The sequence below is a fragment of the Mauremys mutica genome, chromosome 9, assembly GCF_020497125.1.
Source record: "Mauremys mutica isolate MM-2020 ecotype Southern chromosome 9, ASM2049712v1, whole genome shotgun sequence".
Lineage (NCBI taxonomy): Eukaryota > Metazoa > Chordata > Testudines > Geoemydidae > Mauremys > Mauremys mutica.
Window position 1 is genome coordinate 63,823,042 of NC_059080.1, and position 26,122 is coordinate 63,849,163.

At 43.7% G+C, this 26,122-nt stretch overlaps 1 protein-coding gene across 4 annotated transcripts in view; it reads right to left on the reverse strand.

Moving 5' to 3' along the window:
* NMNAT3 (nicotinamide nucleotide adenylyltransferase 3) overlaps positions 1-21,638 on the reverse strand; it is a 100,652-nt gene extending 79,014 nt beyond the window's left edge. The window contains exons 1-2 of one of the 4 annotated variants that reach the window (XM_045031583.1): positions 21,043-21,060; positions 19,401-19,464 (exon numbers count right to left, since the gene is read on the reverse strand). The gene's annotated coding sequence lies outside the window, so the exon portion shown is untranslated. Of the gene's footprint in view, positions 1-19,400; positions 19,465-21,042; positions 21,132-21,251; positions 21,344-21,531 lie in introns of those variants that run through there. The other 3 variants (XM_045031584.1, XM_045031588.1, XM_045031585.1) reach the window with 3 other exon arrangements.
* Between the last annotated feature and the right edge of the window lie 4,484 nt (positions 21,639-26,122).

A 26,122-nucleotide genomic window follows, 5' to 3' on the forward strand; every position in this document is an offset into this window, starting at 1 on the left:
TACATTGCTTCATTTGTTTAATGGCAGGGATGTAGCATTAAGTTAGTAAAAAGCCTGCACCGATTTAACTATAAGGTCAACACACACCAACTTGGACCTGTTAGTTACTGTAAATAGGTTTGCAAACATCACTGGGTACAAACATCTATACAGTTTTTAGTCAGTGAAATCAACTACGCTGAATTTATTCCCCAGCAACTGCTCTGATTAAATGGGTGTGCCATTAATGGTTTTCAGCAAAAGATACAATTTGCACCCTCTCTCCTACATACCATATCTTAGTATTGAAAGAGAGAAAGGAATAAGTTCTTTTGAGGGAAGTTGTGCACAAGTAATTCAACAATTTTAACTGCTGATACTGTTTGTTTGTTTTGCAGGCGTCTAAGAGGAGATACTTAGCAGCCAGTCACACATACGTTGCAGTCTAAGACAGTTCTATGGGAAATAATACAAATAGTTGGGGAGGATAACTTTTGTGGCTAAAGAGGAGTACAGTCAGGAGCTCTGGGTTCTATCACTAGTTATGTTACAGACTACCTATGCGACCATGAACCTTACAATAATTTATGGGTTTATTTCATGAGGTTGCAATACTCCGACTGATTTTAACATCAGTCATTCAGCACTTCAGAAATTCACATCCTTATCCATCTCTCTATCTATAAAATGGGGATAATAATATTTAGCTACCTCCTAGGGGTGATGTTAGGGTTAGTCGATACATGGCCTCAAAGCTGTCCAAGATGTGGTTTCTAAGATAATGATTTTATTTCTAAAGTCCCCCACGATACCCTTCTTCCAGATTTAAAACTACTACATTTATTTATGGTTTAAACTAAAGCTTAAATATGTAAGAATACAGTTTCTTTCATCCAAGGATCTATAAACACATTTCATTATCTAAGCCCTGGTCTACACTATGGGGTTAGGTCGAATTTAGCCGCGTTAGGTCTATTTTAATATGAGTGCGTCCACATAACCAACCCCATTCCATCAACTTAAAGGGCTCTTAAAATTGACTTCTGTACTCCTCCCCAGCGAGGGGAGTAGCGCTAAAATCGACCTCGCTGGGTCGAATTTGGGGTAGTGTGGACGCAAATCAACGGTACTGGCCTCCGACAGCTATCCCAGAGTGCTCCACTGTTACTGCTTTGGACAGCACTTTGAATTCCAATGCACTAACCAGGTACACAGGAAAAGCCCCAGGAACTTTTGAATTTCATTTCCTGTTTGGTCAGCATGGCGAACTCAGCAGCACAGGTGACCACGCAGTCCCTGCAGAATCATAGAGCAGAGAATGTTTCCACGCTCCACCCCCCCGGCCCATCATCTCCGTCCCTGAGGTTATCACAGATTAGAATGTGAGAAAAACGTACTCGCGCTGACATGTTTTCCAAGCTCATGCAGTTCACCCGCACTGATAGGGCACAGCTTAATGCATGGAGGCATTCAGTGGCAGCAGCCAGGAAAGAATTAAGTGAGTGCAAAGAGCGGAGAGAGGGCACAATGCTGAAGCTAATGGGGGAGCAAACAGACATAACGAAGCGTCTGTTGGGGGAGCAAACGGACATAACGAAGCGTCTGTTGGGGGAGCAAACGGACATGATGAAGTGTCTGTTGGGGGAGCAGGAAATCCAACAAGAGCACAGACCCCTGCTGCATCCACTGTATAACCGCCTACCCTCCTCCCCATGTTCCATAGCCTCCTCACCCAGATGCCCAAGAATGCGGTGGGGGGACGGGGGGGAGGCTCCAGGCACCCAGCCACTCCACTCCACTGCAGAGGATGGCCAAAGCAACAGAAGGCTGTCATTCAAACAGTTTGATTTTTTAGTGTGGCTACAATAAGCAATATGGCCTTGTCCTTCCCTCTTCCTCCAACTCACCTGGGCTACCTTGTCCGTTATCTCATTTTTTTAAATTAATAAAGAATGCATGGTTTAAAAACAATAGTTACTTTATTTCGAAGAGGGGGAGGTGATTGGCTTACAGGGAATTAAAATCAACAAAGGGGGTGGGTTTGCATCAAAGAGAAACACACACATAACTGTCACACCGAAGCCTGTCCAGTCATGAAACTGTTTTTCAAAGCCTCTCTGATGCGCAGCGCGCCTTGCTGTGCTCTTCTAATCGCCCTGGTGTCTGGCTGCTCAAAATCAGACACCAGACGATTTGCCTCAACTGCCCACCCCACCATAAACATCTCCCCCTTACTTTGTGGAGATGCTATTGTGGAGCACATAGCAAGCAGCAATAACAATGGGAATGTTGGTTGCGCTGATGTCTGACCTAGTCAGCAAACATCGCCAGTGAGCTTTTAAACGTCCAAAGGCACATTTTACCACCATTCTGCACTTGCTCAGCCTATAGCTGAATTGCTCCTTACTACTATCCAGGCTTCATGAGCCCTGGGAGCAAGGGGTAGGCTGGGGTAGATGCAACCGCGCAGTGCTGCCAGCTGGGAGAGCAGCCTGAGGCAGAAGCCTCCAGCTGGCATGATATTCCAGGCAGGACTGAATCTCCATGAGACAAAACTTAAAGAAGAGAATGACTGGAGTCTCTGGCTCCCCATTCGGTGCTCTAGGAGGAGGACAGCTATATCTGTCTAGGCACCCCGACTGACCTCACTGAGGTCTTCCAGGAGCACCCAGGAGACATACAATGGCTACCAGTCCTACTGAACCATCTACCGCAAAGGCAAGGAGCTCCTGCTGTATAGCAACGCTGTACTGCAGTGGTCCCCAACGCGGTGCCCGCAGGTGCCATGGCGCCCGCCGGGGCATTTATGTGTGCCCGCCTAGTGCCCAGCAGGGGAGAGAAGCTGCGGCCCCGAGAACTCAGGCTGCAGGCGCCGGTGCTCTCTGTCCCTCGTGCTCTCTGTCCCTGGCAGGCGCGGGGCTGCAGCTTTTCTCCGGCTTCTCCGGGACTGCAGGCGCCAGCGTTCTCTGACCCTTGTAGGCGTGGGGCTGTGGCTTCTCTTCGGCTTCTCCGGGGCTGCAGGCGCTGGTGTTCTCTGTCCCCAGCAGGTGCGGGGCCGCGGCTTAAGCCAGAGAGAAGCTGCGGCCCCACACCTGCCGGGGACAGAGAACTCCGGGGCTACAGGCTGCGGGCGCCAGCGTTCTCTGTCTCTGGCAGGTGCGGGGCAGCGGCTTCGAAGCCGGAGAGAAGCTGCAGCCTCGCCCCTGCCGGGGACAGAGAACTCCGGGGCTGCAGGCTTCATTCTATGTTAAAGTAAGAATAATAAATATATTTGAACCAGCAGTTCAACAATGTTTTACTTTTTTTAAAATAAATAAGATGAAAACTGTTTATGATATTTATTTTGTAAAATATTTTGTAGATAAAAAAGAGCAAATTCACATGGTAAGATGAAAGAGTAATTGCCGAATAATTTAATTAATACCTTTTACATGTAAAATTACCCTTTTTATCTTATAGATTCATATATTATGTAATATTAAATATGATGTTTTTCGTATTATTTAATGTACAAACAGAAAATAAGCCTAGAAAAATTTTTGGCGCCCGCCACACTCTTCTGAAAACATGACTGTGCTACTGGCCACAAAAAGGTTGGAGACCACTGGTGTACTGCATCTGCCAGCAGCACCCAGGAGATGTACGGTGATGGTGAGCTGAGCGGGCTCCATGCTTGCCATGGTATGGCATCTGCACAGGTAACCCAGAAAATAGGTGAGAAATAATTGTTTGCTGTTGCTTTCACGGAGGGAGGAAGGGAGGGGGGCCTGATGACATGTACCCAAAACCACCCGTGACAATGTTTTTGCCCCATCAGGCATTGGGAACTTAACCCAGAATTCCAGTGGGCAGCGGAGACTGCGGGAACTGTGGGATAGCTACCCACAATTCACCGCTCTAAGTCGATGCTAGCCATGGTAGTGAGGATGCACTCTGTCGACTTAATGCGCTTAGTATGGACATACACAATCGACTGTATAAAATCGGTTTCTAAAAATCGACTTCTATAAAATCAACCTAATTTCATAGTGCAGACATACAGGAATGTTTGGATGAGCACTTAAGGTAAGGGAAGTTAGGAGAATGCTTTACTCCATACTTAAATGCAACCGGTTCTGCAGTAGCTACTTAATGTACAGTTGCACTACACAGAAATTTAAGAAAAGAAATGAAGAAAAAAATACTTTATTCAACTGAAACTGCAGGAGAGATGCAGGTAGGTAGAATTTAATTACCCTGGAGAAATCAGAACTCAGGAAACACCCTTACTTTTGCAAAAAGTAATATGTGAATTTTAATGGACACAAAGGTTCAGAACTCATGTTTTATGTCTCATACAACAGTCCAGTGCCCCTAACAATATACCAGGGCTCTGATTCAGTACTGACAAAGTGAAGAGTCCCACTGCTGAACTGCCAAACAGTTTCCATGACACAGTTTCCATCTAAATATTCAACCAAGCATGGCCCTAATTAGTTGGTTAAAATATATAGGACCACAGCAGAGTGGTATGACTACAGAATTGCAGTGTATAGCTGTAGATTCACTCTACTATTTTTCTACAGTAAAATTTGGAAATAGAACTATTCAAATGTGTCCTAAAAAAAATCTCTAGCTGTTATACCCTATTATGCATCCACCATTTTTTAAATTATGGCTTGTCACTGGAAAAACTTTTCTTTTAAACCGCTGGTGCTAAAAGGTGAGAGGCAATGCAAACAAGAAAACCTGGCATTTGCAGATCTGCTAGCCAGACCATTTTATTCAAGAAACAGAAATATTAAGTTGCATAGTAGCATTTTATGATTGTGCAATTACCGCACAGCAAGCCACGTTCAAGTCTGCTCTGCTGCTTGACAAAAATGGCAGACAATCATTTAAGACAAAGGTTATATTCCCATGTAGTTTTTTCCCAGATAACTGCTGGACTTCAAAATCGTCTTCATATGCTTAAAGTTATTTGCTGCTACATTGCTTAAAAACTACAAGACGGCAGAGCACAAGCCCATTCAGCTGCTTACTGGCCAGGCATCATATATAGGAGATATGTGTGCCTCAAAGCATCACATCAAAGTCTAGGAGCCTGAAATCCCATTAGAAAAAAAATAAAATAAAAAATGTGCTTTAGGAATGCTAGAAAAAAAATACTTCTATTGTATTTGTGAACTAAGGGTAATTAAAGCAACAGATCAGAGGAAGAGATATGCATGTCAGGTTTGAGATTTAAAAGGATTTTTTAAAGTACTTTATTGTCTATGATATTATAGCTTTGATAATTTGGCTCTGTAGTATGAAAACACCTTTATATTTAACTACTGAGAAAAATAAGGATGCAAGCTTGAGAGTAACAATATTGTTAAGAGACCATTATTATATACAGGCTCAAGTATCGCCACAGTAAACGGTTTTGTATACTCATTCAAAAATGTGCTTTTCAGGGTATTCCAATTCTGATATTCAAAAAATCACTTCATAGAAGGTTATAATTGGTTACAATAAACATTTATCATCCTGAAAATTTACCAGCCCAGGCACAAAATCTACTTGCCCAATCATACCATGATGGTGTGCATAAGAAAAACAAATTGAAATAAAAAATATAGTTATTCAGCATGAGCAAATCAAATTTTGTACGGAGGAAGGAAATTTTTTTTGGTATAAATCACATCAGAGATTAGCGCACACTACCCACATTTTTAGCTGTTAATTTTTTCACTTAGCTCTAGCTTAAAAAAAAAAGTAAGCTTGATTTTAACAAAAAGAATTCTGCAGTCGTCTTTAGACTTTTATATTTAAAATTTTCCCATCAATTTAGGTGGGGGGAGGTCACTGCCTTTTGCTGTGGTTCTAATCAGATAAAGCCAACATATCCTTCTGGTTTTGTTATTGATCTTCGAGGATCATGAATCAGAGTAAGCGTAGCGCTCTGGTCAGAGATTTTGTTAGCTTGCTTCTGCAGAACAAATAACTGAAGTTCAGGTGTTGTTTTTAATGACAGAGGGGATGACTCAGTGCTCTAAGAATCAAGCTTGAAATACCTAAAAACTGTCTTGAACAACAGGTCCACACCTTACTAGACTATAGCAGATAGACTAAGTTCCATCCCATAGTTCTGTATGGTTCATTAGAATGAGTCCTTGCCAATTAGAGTCCTATTTCCCAATAAAAATCCCACGGCACTTAGCATAGGGGGTTTTCCCTGGTGTCTTCTGCCAAAACTTCTTGTTCTCTCTCGCTGTGTGCCAGTTGTCCCCAAATGCCACCTTACACTCGAAAAGCAGCTACACTATAGGCAAGGCTGTACGTAGTTCAAAAAGCACATCAGGATCCTTCAAGAGATGTGGTACTGCTGGTCAAATTTACGCATGAACAAGTTGAAAGGGTCACTTTGAGGAATCTGGTAAAGCATGTGGCTGCACAAAGCAGGCATGCTGACACCTTTAAAAATGTGGAGGACACACTTTCTCCATATCAAATAGCTTTTAAGATAAAACAATGATTATAACTTTCATTAGGGAATCCCTGTGAGTTCTTCTTGTATTGCTTATATTCCTGCAATACATCAATAATAGATGATGTTACATATGATCACAGTAAATTCTGCTGAAACCATCAGTAACTCGAGCCATTTCTCATTAATTATTAGAATGTACAATACAGTGCTGAGCAGTGCAGTTTAATGTATGAACCTTCAAGTATGCAGTAAAGTTAGTAAACTGAAGGACAAGACATTGATACTTGCACAGTGAGGGCCAGTTTGACCCTTAGATTACATTACATTTTCTAGACAAGCCAGAAAAAAACCTGAATTCTAGAAATATAGGACAAGATTCTGATCATATTGCACTGGGGGAAATCTGGAGTAACTTCACTAAAACTAGATTTGTACAGGTGTGAGATCACAACCTAATTCATGAACTTAAAGGGCCAAATCTTTAGATGGTGTAGATCAGTGCAGCTTCACTGAAGACAGCAGAATTACACTGATTTACGCCAGCGGGTAATATGTCCCAAAGCTACACTTTAGACAATACAGTTAGCTAAAGAATATAAAATCTCATTGATCCTCCCACAACCTCACAGGAAAATTTGGCTAAAAATCCTGGTATACAAGAGCCCCTTAAAAAATACTGCCAATCAGTGATCAACCCATCCTAACACCATAAAGTTATGGGAACATCTCCACAACAAAAAATATTCAAGCTGATATATTCCTGTCAGCATGCATTTTTGTCCAGGGCAGTACTCCATAACTATCATGAAAATTTACCAGTGGATCCACACCTAGATACTTTGGTGATTAGCATCATATAAATAATTATATAGATGAGGTGCATTTGTTTATTTCAGTGGTACAGAATATTCTATTTGCTCATCGACGAAATACTGACCCCGGCCAAGCAGAATTTTGCAAGGCTGGTATAAATATTAGACACAGACACTCTCAAGATACCATTCATATAACCACGTCCGGGCCACATAACTGACCGTGGTTGTGTGAAATGCCAGTGACTTAAGTGCATCTCATTTATTTTGATTTCATTTGCCTCCTATTTAAAAATGATGGGGGGGATAGCTCAGTGGTTTGAGCACTGGCCTGCCAAACTCAAGGTTGTGAGTTCAATCCTTGAGGGGGCCATTTAGCGATCTGGGCCAAAAATCAGTACTTAGTCCTGCTAGTGAAGGCAGGGGGCTGGACTCAATAACCTTTCAAGGTCCCTTACAGTTCTAGGAGATAGGTGTATCTCCAATTATTAAATTAAGATATAATAATCAATTATCAGTCACAGCCTATTAAAATACAAAGTAGACCCCACCTCCTGAGTGTATAGTCAAACATAACAGTCTGTTCCTAATTTTTATCAGCTGCAGATAAAACTCTGGGCCTGTTATTCTGACAGATCCACTGATTTGAAGAAGACTAGACCATATAAGAACACAAGGGATCATCTGGGCTTTTTCACATTTGACTGTGGAGACTAACCCTGGCATTTAAATACAGACAGTGATAGAGACAAAGACGCAGATTTTGTCATCTTGAAAATAAATCTGTCACGTAAATAGTTTTCTTGCTCAGCACATGAGATGGGGGTAGAACTTTATTTGGGGGGGGGTCCCTCCATTTTTCTTGGCTTTAAGCTTTAAAATGTCCTTTCTTGGTCTAAGCAGTAATTTTCTGAGCAAACGGCAGCTGGCAGCAGCATATCCATGGACATGGTGCCTTACAGATAAGCTGCAATATGTCTCCCTACCATGAATTTCAAATGCCTGAGGTGCTAACAGAGAGAGTAAACCACTTTGGAATTGCCTGCTCCTCCCCTCAAGCTGGCGCCCCTTCAAATCACAATGTTGTACTTTGCTCTTCAGATTATTCCATTACAAGCTATATCAAAGGCAGATTCCCTGCCACAGGTGCATCAATGTGCCTTCTTTGCATCATTTCAATTCAGTTGCAGCATCATTATTTTCTTTTAAATTAAAAATACCAGGCTAGCTAAACTCTAAAACAAGGAAAAATATATTAATTTCTTGAATTAAGTTTGAAAATTTAAATCCTGGGGAAGTGTTCACTGTTATTACATCTCTGAAATAAACATTTAAAAATATGTCACTTAAATTTGTTTTGTCCTTTTATCAAAAACTTTTCTCCTCTGAAATGCAATCCACACTTGGATTTTTTAAAAATTTAAGTTCTTTATCCTTTTTATGCCATTGCAAAGAACTGACATCCAAGTCATCAAACTGGCAAATTTTCATTGATATTAAACAGCAACAAAGCATCTCGTAACAGCCCATGTGGTTTGTAAAATCATTACATGTGTGTACTAAAACTAATCCATGTTAGTTATAAATATTGTATTCGCTCACAAAAATTCACATATTAAATAATTCACCAAAAATTAACTACCAAATCCACAGTGGGATATTGCAGCACAGACCCCTGCATCCCATTAATAGGACTGCACAGGTGCACTCAATTGAGGGTGCTGCGGTTGCCAATGTCTTCAGACAAATTTCCTGATTTGGGGCCTGATCCTGCAAAATTTTATGCCCGTGGGCAGCTTTATTAACAAGAGAAGCCCCACTGAATTCAAGGAACTTAGGTGCATAAAATTAAACATGTTTCAAAGTGTATGCAATGTCAGGGCCTTTCTCAAGATCATATTTCCCTTATCTCAATTCACTTACTTATGTTTTCAGGGTTAAAAAGGAACTCCTCAGGGTCTTTCTACTTATTCTTCAGTAAAGTAGGACTTCACGCATTTGCTCTAATAAATTGTTACTTTTTACAATTATGCCTTTTACTGTAATTATATAAAATATAAAAATACGATATAATTTGACAGGTTTCAGAGTAGCAGCTGTATTAGTCTGTATCTACAAAAAGGGCCAAACCGGACAGTCTCTACGTAAAAGAATAAATGGACACAAATCAGACATCAAGAATTATAACATTCAAAAACCAGTTGGAGAACACTTCAATCTCCCTGGCCACTTGATTACAGATCTAAAAGTCACAATATTACAAACAAAAAAACTTGGACTCCAAGGAGAGACTGCTGAATTGGAATTAATTTGCAAATTGGACACCATCAAACTAGGCTTGAATAGGGAGTGGATGGGCCATTACACAAAGTAAAACTATTTCCCCATGCTTATCTTCCCCCCGCCACACACACACAGTTCCTTACATCTCCTTGTCAATTGCTGGAAATGGGCCTGTTATATCCTTGGGGCAGCCGGAGTAGGAAGCAATCACTTGAGGCCAGAGAGCAGACAGCTAACCAAAACCTCCATTTTATTTACAGACCATAATACTCTAACTCAGTTGCCATAGCAGCAAAAACCATGACAACCAAATACACAACATATTCCTCCCCCCCTAATAAGAACATCCCCTAAATAAAAAAAAAAACACACACTAGACTAGAGAAGGAGGGTAGACTGCCTCCATTCCCGGCTAAACCCTGGGGATTATTTTGCCCCATAATCGTGGGTTCGCCCTAGCTAGAGATCCAGCCGATGAGGAGGCCTTCTGTCTCTAGGTGGATTACGGCGAACTTCTGGTGTTATTGCACCCGAAAGCACTAGGGGCTCAGGGTCCGCAGCACGAACGGGTGAGGAGGTGGTATCAGCTCGTGCTGGGCAAAGGGGTATCTCAGTCGCCGGCAGTAATGGAGGAGAACAGTCAGGAACAGGTGACTCGTGATTCGGTGCCTCACCAGAAGAGGTGAAGTCAGACCCCTCAACTGCAGATGGGTCCTGAGGACTGGCATGACCTGGCAACAGCTGATCTACATGTCGCCGACAGGTAACATTCTCTGCAGTTCGGACTGTGTAGGAAACAGGTCCTGTTTGAGTGATGACTGTGGCCGGGACCCATTTAGCTCTGGAAGTATAATTCCGAGCCAAAACTGGCTGTCCCGGGCTAAAGGTTCGGTCTTTTGCTCTGGGTGCCCGTCTGATGACTTGATATTGCTGCTGATGTTGCACAGTTTGTCGGGGTTCAGAAGGTTTCAGCAGATCAAAGCAAGTGCGCAGCTGTCGTCCCAACATTAGAAAGGCTGGGGATGCCTGGGTCGTAGCATGAGGGGTGTTTCTGTAGGAAAATAAGAAGATATCCAGACGCTTTTGAATGGAGTGTTGTCCCCTTGCTGATTTCAAAGCGTTTTTCATTGTCTGCACAAATCTTTCAGCTAATCCGTTGGTGGACGGATGATATGGTGCTGACGTGATGTGGTGTATCCCATTTGCCTTCATAAAATTTTGAAACTCCTGAGAAACGAACTGCGGTCCGTTGTCGCTCACAAGTTGTTCTGGCAGACCAAAACGACTAAAGAGTCCTTGTAGTTTTTGGATAGTACTCTCTGCAGAAGTGGACTGCATTATAGAGACTTCTGGCCATTTAGAATGGGCATCTATTGCCACCAAGAACATGCTTCCTTCAAGGGGGCCAGCAAAGTCAACGTGAATACGTTGCCACGGGTTTTCAGGCCAGTCCCATGGGTGTAGGGGTGCCTACTGGGGTGCATTCCTCACACCCTGACATGACATACAAGCTTTTGCCTTCTCTTCAATAGCGCTGTCCAATCCAGGCCACCAAAAATAGCTTTGTGCAATTTCCTTCATGCGCACTATTCCACAGTGACCGGAATGTAGCTGTTCTAACATCTGTGATCTCAGCGGTGGTGGAATAATGACACGTCTCCCCCACAACAAACAACCAGATTGGACCGATAACTCCATCCGTTTGGACATGTAGGGAACAAGGTCGGATGAGACCGGAGAGGTTTGTCGAGATTTTCCATGCATCACCAGGTCCATAACTTGGGACAATACTGGGTCAACGCGAGTTGCCTTCTTTATCTGAGTAGCAGTGATGGGTGTATTCTCTACCTGTTCAAAGTAAAAGATTTCCTTTTGGGCACTATCTTGATGTTTGACCGGCAAAGGCAACCTCGAGAGACCATCTGCATTGCCGTGCAGAGTGGATTTCCGATATTTGATTTCATATGTGTGTGCTGAAAGTAACAATGCCCAACGTTGCATACGACTAGCAGCTAATGGGGGAATGCCTGTGTAGGGTCCAAAAATTGACGTCAGAGGTCGATGGTCTGTAAGAAGAGTAAACTTTCGCCCAAAGAGGTACTGATGAAACTTCCGAATTCCAAAAACAATTCCTAATGCCTCACGTTCGATTTGGGCGTAGTTAGTTTCTGCTTTGCTTAGAGTGCGTGAAGCAAAAGCAATAGGTCTCTCTTCTCCCGAAGGCATAATGTGTGACACGACTGCTCCCACTCCATAAGGGAAGGCATCGCAGGCCAATTGCAGGGGTAAGGATGGATCAAAGTGCGTTAGAACTTCAGAATTTAACAATGCATCCTTAGCTTTGTTAAATGCAACATCACAGGCTTCAGTCCACTTCCAGGCCTTGTTCTGCCCAAGGAGCTCGTGAAGTGGTTTTAGCAGTGTGGCTAACTGTGAGATGAACTTTCCATAATAGTTCAGTAGTCCTAGAAACGAGCGCAGCTGGCTTACATTTCGTGGTGGGGGAGCCTCCACAATAGCTTTAACTTTTGCAGGGGCCTTATGAAGACCTGCAGAATCGATGATGTGTCCCAAATATTCAACAGAGGGCTTGAAGAATTCACACTTGTCTTTGCGAACTCGTAGGCCATACTCTTCCAATCTTTGTAGGGTAGCCTCTAAATTCTTTAAGTGATCCTCTTCATTTCTTCCAGTGACCAGGATGTCATCCAGATAGCACTGAACTCCTGACAAGCCACACAAGATCTGGTCCATAGCTCTCTGGAACAGGGCGGGAGCCGATGTTATTCCGAAGGGTAGGCGACAGTATCGATAAAGCCCCTTATGAGTCACAATAGTCAACAGCTCTTGGGACTTTTCATCGACGTGCATCTGTAAATATGCTTGACTCAGATCAATCTTACTGAACTTTTGTCCCCCAGCCAGGCCTGCGAAGAGGTCATCGATGCGGGGAAGCGGGTATTGCTCTGCACACAACACTGGGTTGACAGTGACTTTAAAATCCCCGCAAATCCGGAGAGAGCCATCTTTCTTCACTATTGGAACTATAGGAGTGGCCCATGAGCTATGGGTAACTGGTATTAGGACTCCATTGGTGACCAGGCGCTCCAGGTCTGCTTCAACCTTTGGCCTGATGGCATATGGCACAGTTCGGGCTTTCAGATATTTTGGTGGACTGCCAGGTTTAATGTTCAATGTCACAGTGATTCCCTTCATACTTCCCAAATCATCTCCAAAAACAGCAGCATGTTTCCTTAGTATAGGGGTTAGACTGGTTTCTTCTTTAGTCATCCGGTGCACTTCTGCCCAGTTCAGTTGAATCTTCCCAAGCCAAGACCTACCCATTAAGGCTGGGTAGTTACCTCTCACCACAAACAGTGGCAATCTAGCAGCCTGTCCATTGAGCTCCACCTTAACATCAATAGTGCCCACCATGGGCACAGCTTCTCCCGTATACGTCTTCAGAACAGTTTTTGTTGCCTTAAGCGGAAGATGCTGTAGCTTTTCTTTATACACAGTCTCAGAGACCAGCGAGACAGCTGCACCGGTGTCCAGTTCCATGCGTATAGGTTTGCCCTCCAATAAGGGGGTTACCCAGTATTCATGTGAGCCCGCTGCCAAAGACAAAACATGCAGTGGCACTTCCTCTTGTGATGAGGTGTCTCCTTGATCATCCTGGGTCTGCTCTAGAGTATGCAAGGTTCCTCTTTTTGTCGGCCAGACCACAGGCCTCTTTTTCTTTTGTTTACAGGCACACTCAATGTGTCCCTTTTTGCCACAGTGTCGACACACCAGGTCCTTACACCAGCATTCTGATGCCTGGTGACCCAGCTTACCACAGCGGTAACATTCTTGACTCTGCACAGTTTTGTGGGTCGGTTCTTGTGACACTTTTTGCACCCTAGGGGGTGCACCGATGTATTGTGCCTCCCTTGTAGCCAGTTCCATGGAGACAGCAATATCAACAGCCTTCTGTAAGGTAAGCTGAGCCTCTGTCAGTAGGCGCTTCCGTATAGCTTCACTGTACAGGCCACACACTAACCTGTCACGCAGGGCATCATTTAACATTTCTTTAAATTCACAGTGTTCTGCTAGCTTTTTTAAAATGGCTACAAATTGTACAACTGTTTCATCTTCCTTTTGGTCTCTTTTGTGGAACCTATATCTTTCAGCAATTACCAGTGGTTTTGGGGAAAAATGGGACCCCAGGATTTCCACAATGTCACTGTAAGATTTAGTTGCTGGCTTAACAGGGTGCAGTAAGCTGTGTAGCAGAGAGTAGGTTTTAGCCCCTACAACACTTAAAAATATTGGCACCTTCTTCGCTTCTGTAATGTCATTTGCAATAAAAAAAAAGCTCAAAACGCTCAGTATACACATGCCACTGCTCTGTATTCTCATCAAAAGGCTCCAGGGGCCTGGTCAGAGTAGCCATGATTTTTAGTTTCACTTTCACAGTCAGTGCAAAGAAGCAGCTTTTTTTCTTTGTTTGGTCTTTACCTTGATTTCTACTTCCTTCTGTTACTGGAGCAGCACCAGGATCCCATCCTCGTCGCCAGTGTTATATCCTTGGGGCAGCCGGAGTAGGAGCCACTTGAGGCCAGAGAGCAGACAGCTAACCAAAACCTCCATTTTATTTACAGACCATAATACTCTAACTCAGTTGCCATAGCAGCAAAAACCATGACAACCAAATACACAACAGGGCCATTTTCATTACCACTACAAACTTCTTTTTCTCTCCAGCTGACAACAGCTCACCTTAACTGATCATTCTCCTTATAGTGTGTATGGTAACACCCATTGGTGGGTGGGTGTTCGTTCCTACTGTATTTTCCACTACATGCATCCGATGAAGTGGGCTGTAGCCCACAAAAGCTTATGCTCACATACATTTGTTAGTCTCTAATGTGCCACAAGTACTCCTGGTTTTTTTTGCAGATATCATTTGAGTATGTCATGTATTACTGTGTACTTGCACAGTTTCACTTTTTTATTTATCTACTTAACAAAAAGTAGAGGAAATTCACTAACCCATAATTACATACGAAAAGAGTCATATCGAGGCTAGCCACAAGAGCCTTTCCATGATCTACACTTATCGGGGGCAATGTAAGCAGTTTGGTTACTCCTGGACCCCACTATGCATTGCCCATAGGCAGACCCTGTGCTGTTCATGAAGCCTCACAGAAGTCAATCAAACAAACTGTGCTAGGAGTCTGTTTGTGCACAATTTGCAGCACGGAAGCCTTCGTGATTACTTACGCAACAATTCCTGATATTCCCACCCACTTAAACCAGAGCTGCTTCTATTCTTCCCACATAGGTCCCTATCCTGCAGTATTAGAATTTTGCCTGCACAAGGACTAAAGAATAAAGTCCACAGAGGGTACTGAATGAGAGGTCTGTCTTGACTCCTAAATATAAATTTGTTCGTTGCACATGATTAACAGTGCCCTGCAAGTAGCAATCATTAATGTTAAGGAAAAAGTTACACGCATGACTAAAACCTGTGACACCAGTATTCCCAGGCCAAGTGATCAGCCAGTTTAGCCAAGTAGCATCTTCATTTTCAAACCACTAGAGGCTCAATTATAAAAACCCTCCACAATTCCACTAGAATGGTCAGTTCAGAAATAAAACAGTTCTATTATCTAACCTGTAATTCTTTTAGAGTTAGCAAAATAAATTTATTTGGGGTGAAAGCAGGAGCAGCAGAAACTCCCTGAAAATAGGGGGAGCACCAGCACCTGAACCGTAGCCCCGCCCTCCCGTGCTGGCCCTTCTCTCCGCACCCGCCCTTCCTCTCAAGACCCTGCCCCCCCCATTCACTCCTCTACACCTCCTTCCCCCTTTGCTCACCCTTTTCCAGCACCCCTGGGTGAAAGCCAGTACTTAAAGTGGTCTGAAAAAAGTGTGTGGGGGGGTTATCCTAATCTGGAAGCAGCATTTTTGGTAAAACAGAGTTTAAACTATCTTTCAGTAACAGGTTTGAGTTTATTATTTATTCATTTTGCTACACCTGTGATGCTTTGTGCCTCTTCCTCTCTCCCGGCCCCCATTTTAAGCACTGGTGAAACCAAAATTAGTTATGAAAGCACAAACTACTTACAAATAATGACTTGAAAAAATGGTAAAGAAGCACAACAGCTAACCCAAACCAGCTTTGCTTGTGAATCTAGCTACAGCATGGAGCAACCTAATGCAAGCAGCAGGAATTTCTACTGTACAACACTCAGCAAGGAAACCATATGCAAATACAAAAATCCCACAGTAACACACAGAATTTCCAACCGATTTTTGTAGGTGACACTATACTCCGAAACTGTTTAAAAGCCCAATGCTTTCTTCACTCACTTTCCAGTTTCAAAATGTGATAAGTGTTTGCTCACGTTTTACATTTACGGGTTTTTTATTAGCATGATATCATTTTAATTGCTAATTACTTGTTTCCTATTTAAAATTATTTTTAATTTCTTCCTTTGAAAGAAAATAGGTAACTAGCTCTGCATTGCCAGTAGTAACCGAACACTTGTATGGGAAAAGCAAGCATTACATTAATATATTATTTTGCAAAGTATTAGTAATATGAGGGGCACTGAAAAAATAGGCCAAGTGCTATATTATAGTAAATCAAGTCTTATACATATTTATTATTTCTATTTTTGAAATGTCTGGAAGCCCCTGTCACGGACCAGTACCTCTCTGTGCTATATGCTACCCCAAACAGTTTACAATCTAAGCATAAAACAAGAGACAAAAAATGGATAAAAAATGACCAACAGGGGAATAAAAGGAAACAAAGGGATGCTATAGATCAGGGGTCGGCAACCTTTCAGAAGTGGTGTGCCGAGTCTTCATTTATTCACTCTAATTTAAGGCTCCGCGTGCCAGTAATACATTTTAACATTTTTAGGTCTCTTTCTACAAGTCTATAATATATAACTAAACTATTGTTGTATGTAAAGTAAATAAGGTTTTTAAAATGTTTAAGAAGCTTAATTTAAAATTAAATTAAAATACAGAGGCCCCTGGACCAGCGGCCAGGACCCAGGCAGTTTGAGTGCCACTGAAAATCAGCTCGCATGCCGCCTCCAGCTCGCGTGCCATAGGTTGCCTACCCCTGCTATAGATGCTAGGAACACAAGGGACACACACAAGAGAGATCAACTCATCTAATCATTCAGTCTTTAAAAACCAGATAATGCTAAGGCACCTGTTTTGCTGGGAGAAACTACCTCTTGACAATTTACTATTTAGTCATTAAAAAATGTCTCCCAGTCAAATAATTGGTGTCTTCCATTTTATTTGAATTCTTTATTTCAGTGGAAAAAAATAATCTAAGAAAGGTTACCATTCTAATGCTCCATGGTGTAAACTGACCACCACTAGCTACCAAGGAGGAATTATTCTCCCACATACAGAACTGTACAATTTGCTAAGTGCATTATGGGTTTTCTCATCACTCTCTGAAGTTTCAAATTTTGGCTGCTGTCAGAGGCAGGATACCAGACTTGGGCATCTGAGCTAATATTGTATGTATTATTGTTGCTATTTTAAACAAAATTGCAAAATTCAGTATCACCTAGGTGACCCTGAAAGTAACATATCACAATTAATAGGAAATTTGTGATTAAGACTTTGGGTAATCAGAGCACCATGCAAAAATATAAAACGCGCAAAAGTTCTCCCACTAGGGCTAGGTATTTTGTACATCAAGCTTGCTGTTCAAAACAATAGTTTACATTGTTTCCCCTCCACCCCATGCACACAAGTCTATATGTTTAGAATTTCAACTAGTAAACAATAATCAAAGCAATCAGAGATTTCAAAACAATCTGGGCATAAAAAAAATTCCCTCTGGTGGCATATCTATGTTCTAACATATTTTGCTTGCCTGTCGGGTGTGCTTATTTGTACACAGACTGCTGACTAAAATAATTAAGATTGGGATTTTCAAAAGAGCCTAAGGAATTTAGGTTCCCAACTCCCATTCTATTTTAAAACTCCCTTAGCTTCTTTGAAAATACCAACCTAAATATTTAAAACTTTTTCCATTAATTGGGATATATATTAATATAAACTATAAAAATGCAATACTGTTTGACTATATCATTGTCTCATCTAGCACTTTTCATCAATAGATCTCAAAGCACTTGCCAAAAGAGTCCTTATCACCATTTTACAGATGGGGAAACTGAGACATGGAGTGGTCACCTAGCATGCCAGAGGCCAAGTCAGGAACAGAACCCAAGGTTTCCAAGTCCCAGTGCATTCTCTATCCACTGCCTGCTATATAGTTATGTCATGCAAACTTCAATTCCACCTTCCCTCCCGCCCCCTATTATTTTGATTGATTCCTCAGTGAGACCAAGATAGGTGAGATGAGGTCTTTTATTGGACCAACTTATATTGGTGGAATGGGCAACACTGCAAGCTACACAGAGCTCTTCTTCAGGACTGGAAAAGGTAAGCAAAGTGTCCAAGCTAAATAGAAGGTGGGACAGATTGTTAAGCATAAGGGGATCTACATATGCTGTAGGAGGCCACTTAAAATGAAGTGGGCAATTAAGGGTTAGCAGATAGTAGGGCATATTACAGAGTGTTGTAATGAGCTATAAACCTGTCTCTGTTAAGTCCATGGTTTTTAATGTCCAGTAGCGTAATGAATTTAAATTCCAGGCTCATAATTTTAAGGCATTGTGTAGGTTTCCTTTGAAGGTGAGAACTGAGAGGTTAGATATGGAGCAATCACTTCATGGAAATGGTTTGCCCACAGGTGATAGGATGTATTTTGTCCATGAGTTCATTCGAGAGCATAGTGATTGTCTAGCTTCACCCACAGAGATGTTGTGGCTTTTGATGTACTGGATGAGATACACCACATGTTCTGCTAGGCAAGTGTAGGACTCATGGATCTTGAAAGGTGCGTTGCGGAGAAAGGAGGGGGGACGGACGGGGGGGACTGATCATCATAGCAGTATTGATATGTCTGCATGGTTTGCATCTGTTGTTCTAGCACCGCGTTGAGTCAGTGCGTCCTGACCTGTGGAGAGCTTGCTTCTGACGATGACCTTGGCAAGGTTGGGGGAGAGAGGTTGTTTGAAGGCAGAAATGGCGGGAGGGTTGGGGGGAGGGGTTGAGAAAGATTTCTTTCAGAATGTGGACACCATCAAGTCCACGACAGGTTGTTTCATTGCATAATGATACCCTGAAAGGATTCTAGCATGGGGTGGAAGGAGACAACTAGGGGAGTGCGATCAATGGGGTTATTTTTTCTGTATTAAAGCAGGTTCCTACAGGGGTGTTTGGGTGGTCCATTCCATGATGAGATCTACTTCCCTGGTGGAGTACCCTTGTTTAGTGAAAGAAGTTTTAAGTGTCTATCCCAGACTCTCTCTTCACTTTCCCAGTTCTGATTCTTGGTTGTGTTTGCTTTCCACTTACTGTCAGAAAAGTAAAGAAGAAAGAAAAAAGAAAGTTTGCAGGGAAAACAGTACTTAGTAATCATTTACCTTCATTTTTCAAACTACCCTTGCTCCCCAAAAATAGGAGCCAGAGTAGGGTTCTACTATCTGTTCTACTTGCCGCCTAGACAACTGCCTAACAAAAAGTTAAAAACAGTCCTAACTATAGATAGGCAATAGTCACATTGCTAGCTCTGTGTTTGTACAGCATCTAGAACAACAAGGTCTTGGTCCAATGAGGCTCCCAGCTGCTATCACAATACAAATAATAATAATAAAACAATTAGAAGTAAAAAACTGCTAACAGGTTCATTTCTGAATTAGTAACAATTATATTAATACCTTTCATCCTGAAGGATCCCAGAGCATTTTACAGTCTACGTGTATAAGGATCACTTTACTCACCCTTTGGTTTGACTGTAGTAGCCATTTATCAGCACGCAGTAATGACACAAAACCACAAAGGGCACTAAACAAAAAATGGATATACAGTGGTAACTACAGAGGAAATTTGAGTGTGAACGTGATTACCCAAGTTGGAGTTTGGTCCAAACACTAAGGTCTTAATCTCTACTTTTATAAAAAGTTCCATGTGATCTGTAGGTTCCAGTCCTGTAAACAAATACTTGGGCAGGTTGATAACTTTAATCATATGCATGTTTGGAGAATTGAGGACTTAGTGACCACAAGCAAACAGGGTCTCTGTTTTGTCTCTCATTGAATCACTAAAAGACAGAACTCCAAACAGTTCAATGTTCTTCTACAATTGAGCATTGGATCGGTACTGGTGATAAAATTAGGCAGAACAGATGTTCTTAAAGCTGGAGGCAAGGAGGCACTGCCAAATATTGCAAGAAAATCAAAGCAGAAGAGTTGAGCAATCTGTTTTTCCCCCCCTTTCCCTCCCTTCACTTGTGGATAGCTACCAAGCCCTACTTTTTTCACACTGTATCTAGCCATCCTCAGCTATCCAGGCCAGTCCCCGATTTTTATTTTTGGTGCCTGTTTAAAGAAAATGTTTATGCTGTATTTTGCAGCTCCATATAATATATTCTACACTCATTTAATTTAAAGGCATGTGTTTATTTATCTTGGTGTGGGCATAAATTGATACTACTGCCAAAAATTACTGCAATAGTAAATGTTGCCTTACAGTGCCTAGAATTCAATTAATCTTCCTTCAGTTAAAAATCCAAAACAGATTTAAACAGCAACACAGACCAAACACCTACTCCCTCATCCGACTACACCCTTACCTGCTCTTACACATACACCTCTACCCTGATATAACGTGACCCGCTATAACACGAATTCGGATACAACGGGGTAAAGCAGTGCTCTGGTGCGGTGGGGCTGTGCACTGCGGCGGATCAAAGCAAGTTCCATATAATGTGGTTTCACCTATAACACAGTAAGATTTTTTGGCTCCAAGGGCAGCGTTATATCGGGGTAGAGGTGTACATCCTTTTTCCCCCCCTAGAGCTAAGCCTCCTTTCTCTGCCTGCCAGATCCGCGCTTAAGCCAGAGAAGGAAAAGATCAACTGACACCATCCATATCCAACAATGTTACATGTTATCCCTGCGTATTCTCTGTGAAAATAAAACACAGGCCGATACAGCACACAAAGACAGTTAAAGGAAGTATCTCTTATTTTTTCACATGGAAATTTGAAAAGCAACATTAAAGGTAGATAATCAGATTTGTCATTCACTCTTCTGGTGACAAGGAACGAATCCAAGTTTCAAAGAAGGATCTTACACGGACAGTGGGTTCACTAGATGTTCTGTGGCTTGGAGGTCAAAACCAGACCCCCCCCCGCCTCACGTGCCACATTAAGTTCAGGAATCCCTTTTAATTAGGGGCCAAAGCTCTCAAAACCGTCACCAAAACACAAGTGCCAGAGACTACGAGAAAAACAGCGAGGTCAACAATCAAAACCTGATCACGGATCCTACAGAGCAACCCACTAAGCTTCGCCACCATGCCAGGTAAACTACGGATTACAGCAGCCAACCGCAGCACGGCTGCCAAGGGCGCTGCCATTACCTGCTTTACAAAGGAAAACGGAGAGCACAGACAGGCCACCGCGGGGGAAGCATGTGAGGGGCGGGATAACGCCTGTGAACAGCCCCACCCCCCCGCTGTGCGCGGGCGGATCTCCAGGGCGGTGCTGTGCCGCCCAGAGCCGCCCGGCGTTCACGTGGCCGGGAACGGAGCCTGGCCTGGGCGGGAAGTTACTTTGAACTGACACTGACCAGCCCTCCGCCTAGGCAGGGCCCGCGGCGCAGAGGTGCCCCTGGCAGCTCGCGGGGGCCGCAGGGGCTCGGCGTGGGGCAGCGCGGAGATGGGCCCGTCCCCGCCGGCGGGACATACAGGGCGGGGGTGGGTGCAGCTCGCAACGGGTCGCCCGGGACTAGGCGCGCGCGAGAGCCCGCCCGGGTGGGGGAGCCGGGGCCGGGGCCGGGCCCACGCCAGGCTGCAGGCCCTGTTGAGGTGGGGAAGGGCTCGGCTGCCTCCATCCCCTTCCCCCCTTACCCGCTGCGGCGGGCTCGGGGTTGGGATCAGCGTCAGCCGCGTCGGACGGGTCCGCCCCCAGCCACCGCCTCCTTCCTCCGGCCCGGCCGGGGCGGGGCAACGCCGAGAGCTCTGCCGCTATATACCCCCAAGCAAGGCTCGGGGAGCCCTGCCCCCTATATCACCTGTCTCATACGTGTACACATCTTACCCCCCCAGTGACCACCCCACCCCGGGGAGCCCTTCCTCCTATACAACCCCCCGCTTCCCCCAAGGAGTCCTTCCCTCCATACACATCCCACACTTCCCCCAGTGAACCCCTTATACACCCAGCTATTGAGGGAGCCGTCCCTATAGGGAACGCCCTCCCCCCCACTATAGCAAGATATACAGCCAGAGAGGTTATCTGCCCCCCACATACTAAGGGAGCTCTCATCCCAGAGGATCACACCCAGGACCTGGGGAGATTCCCCCCCTACAAGCCAAGGGAGAGCCCCTACCCCAGGGAACGCCCCCTCACCCTCATCAAGGAATGAGAGCTGACACTTTTACTTGGCTACTCTACTTATCCAGTATATGACCTGAGTGATTTTACTCCTCTGAATGAGCTACCTGCCCTTTAAGTTCCCTCAAAGGGTCACCTTTGAAAGGGGCAGGACTCTTCCCTGAAGTTCTCTGCTCCTTGTAATAGGTCTGTACGTTTGAAGCACTACAGGAAGGGAGCCACTTGCTTCTAGTCTCCTTTAACCTCCCTTACCCTTCCACCCCCTCTGCCTTTACATGGGTTAGATTGAATGTGGCATGGGATGGGGAGAAAAAGGCAATGCCTCCCACCTCTCCTGGGGTGCTCCAAAACGCCAGAGAAGTCAATGTCTCAAAATGTAGCAAAAGTCATTGGGGAAGATCAGAGTCCAGGCAGGCAGAGAGTTTGGTAGCAGCTCTGGCTGCTTCACAGATTCCCCATCAGCAGCACTGTAGCATTTGCTGGGTGTGGAGAGTTTGTGCCGGGAGGCCCCCCAACACAGCCAGACAGGTCTTTTTGCATATGTAAATGTGGGGAAGGGGGAATGGAGTCCTGGTTCCTCTTACATTTCTCTCTGGGGGAAGGTGTTCACCTCCGTCCCTTCCTAGTCAGAAGGATCATGCAACATTTACACTTCATAAGTACAGAACTTGTAAGGGCAGTCTAGTGTCTTCCCAAAACAAAAGCAACTTCCCTTTTAAGGTCTAAATTCAACATACTTTTTTGTATGAGGTCATTGTCATTGAATACATTTACCATTGAGATGCTCTTTCATCCCAGGATGTCTCCTGGTTTTCCTAGCTGAACTGGTGATTTTTCAGAATAGCTTATTGCACACACACAGTCACTTTCCTTGTCATTTATTTATATAAAATATGATTCATCATTGGCAGCAACTCAGACAATCACACCTTGGAAGCATGGGAAAGAGCAAAGTATTAACTTTTATACAGTACTTTGCTGTCCTTTACACAAGCGCTAAGATTTCCAATACAAAGCATATAGTGCAACCTTTTATATAAAAAGTGGATAAGGTGTACTTCTAGTGATCAGATCTTATATTTATAAAAAATAACACTTATGAAGATAATAGCTATAGACATTTGAGTTTTATATGTACTAAAATTTAGTGTTTAGCATTTAGAACTATTTTCTTTTTTATTTCCTTTATAATGTTTACTAACGGGGCAATTTATTTGGTTTACATTTAAAAATAAAAAGACATTTACCCATTCTGCCTTTCTATCCCGCCCCATTCTACCTGTCAACTACCTCTTATTCTACATTCAAATTTGCCTTTCTCTAATACCAATCTGGTGATATCTCAATTTAATTAATATAAATAAAAATGTAATCATAAAGCTGAAATTATAGATATTATTTTGTAATTTATGCAAAAGGGATTAATTTCACATTGTTTAAAGGAGACCTACATGGAAAAAATTGGGTTGTGCCATTTTTCTGATGTTTTAGAATATATAAAATCTGAAAGGTTTTTTTGGATTTTACTTGTTTTTTAGGGGTTTTCCCCCACTTGTTTTTATACATGAGAAATATTAGCTCTTGACTTCCTGATTTTGATGAATAACACACCTTGAGGAGTGAATCGTGCAGATAAGGGTAGATCATAATGCCCTGGGAACGTAGGTGGATCTCCACCACAGAGAGGTCCTTGGAGAATACTCTGGGGGGCAATGAGAGTCCAAAAGGGAGTGTCTGTACTGGTAGTGGTCCTGGCCAAGTGTAAATCTGAGGTATCTTCTGTGACCCGGTATAATTGAAATGTGGAAGTAAGCATCTTGGAGGTCGAAGGCCGTGAACCAGTCTCCTTTTTCTAACACTGGAATGGTCCTCACTATCTTGAACCTCTGAGCCTTGACAAATTTGTTGAGCGCTCTGAGATCTAGTATGGGTCTCCAACCTCCCTTTTTCTTGGGTATCTGGAATAGTGAGAGTAAAAGCCTTTGCCTCCTAGATTTAGGGGCACTGGTTCTATGGCTCCTACATTGAGGAGATGGTCTGTCTCTTGTCATAATAGGCTCTCGTGAGACGAGTTCCGGACAGGGACAGGGAAAGGTGTTTGGTTGGGGGAGGGAGGTGAAATGGATGGAGTACATGTGATGGGTTCCCCCCAGAGTGCCACCTGGAACTGGGATACCACTGAGCCCTCTGACTCACCAGCCTGGGCTCCCTCTCTTACTGTGCTGCTGTGACAAGCTGCAGACCACTTCTGATCTTACACTCCCACCAGCATTCACATAGGCAGGAACACACCCAACTGCAATTACATGCAGGCTCTCTGTCCAGCCACTGCACGAACCAACAATAGAGAGGTTACAGCAAGATAACCCCCAGCTCCCAGGCATGCACCCCCGCTTCCCCTACTGGAGTATAAACCCAAAATTGTACTATTACACTGTACAGAGATCGGTACAAAGTAAGCTCATAAAGTTTACCCACCCCTCAATGTGAGAAAGATATGCACAATATGCTTGTGTTAACCAATCTGAGATTTGTCCCTAGACACTTCGCTCAAAGGCACACTGGTTTAAATAAAGCAAAAACTAGTTTATTAACTACAAAAGATAGATTTTAAGTGATTTTTAAGTGATAGCAAACAGATCAAAGCAGATTACCTAGCAAATAAACAAAATCTCAAACTAAGCCTAACATACTAGCTAGATTGTTTATGAATTAGCAGTTTCTCACCCTGACTGATGATACAAGCAGGCTTGCAGATTCTCAAGGCACAAGCTGCACTTGCTTTGCAGCTTGGACTCCCCACCCCCAGTCCAAGTCCTTTTCTTCCGGAGCTTCTCTTAGGTATTTAGTTGTGGGGGAGTGAAGAACAGCAGATGATGTCACTTCCCACTTTATATAGCTTTTCCTAGGGGTGGCAAGTTGTATAGGCCCGTGGTGCCCGGGCTCCAGGAATTTTCAGGGCCCAGGAGCCCAACTCCACCAACGTTTGGAGACAGGTCTCTCCCCCAGTCCTGCCTGCTGCCCCCCTCCCATGCCTCTTCCAGAGCATCCCCCAGCCCCTGTCTGTCGCCTCCACGCACCTGGCCTGGGCCCCAGAGCATCCCTGCCTCAAGCGGGCGGTTGCCCTGGAGCTCCGCGCTACATTCCCTTGCCACTGCCACCACCAGCCGCTGCTGCCTACAACACAAGAGCAGCACCGGCTGGTGCATTTGCAGAGGGAGGAGTGGAGGGAAGCACACATATGATTGCCAGCCAGTCAGAGCCCTCATCTCCCCACACCCCAACCCTCTGCCCTAGCCCTGAGCCCCTCCCACACCCCAAACCCCTCATCCCAAGCCCCACCCCAGAGCCCGCACCCCCAGCCAGAAACTGTTTAACAGGGAAATTGTTAAAAGGCTGGGGGTGGGGTGGGGGGGAGATGACCCATTCTGGGCATCACCAAAAATTATACAAACCAAAAATTATACAAACCTGCTGCCCCTGGCCTTTCCATATTGTGGAACCCTTTGTTTCAAATTTAGTTCCCACACCAGTTTGTGGAAAAATACAGGTACCCAAAATGGAGTTCAGTGGCATGTGGTCTGATCACGTGTCCTTTCATGGCTTGATAAGTCATAGCAGCCATTATCCATAGGCTGTCTGGAGCATTCTCAGGAAGGCTCACCAGGTGGGGGACTAAGCTTCTCCTAAGGCCTATTGTTTTCCCTAATAACCCATTACCTTGAATAGGCCCTTCACACCCAGCTATCTAGACTGAATGCATCTTGCCTAGTGGGTGTCACCCAGGTGTAACTACATTTGAAATGCAGATACATAGTCAATATTCATAACTTTAGATACAAAAATGATACATGCATACAAATAGGATAATCATATTCAGCAAATCATAACTTTTCCAATGACACCCATGAAGACATATCTTGTACAAGATGCAGCATAATCATATCATAACCATACCACTCTGAAGAACACAGGGTGCAGTGTCACAGTACCCATCTCAAATAATTTCCAGTACCCATTTGTCGGAAGTTATCTGTTCCCAGGTGCTGCAGAATGGGGCGAGAAGGCATCCATAGGGATGTTAGGGGATTTTCAGTGTTGGATGGT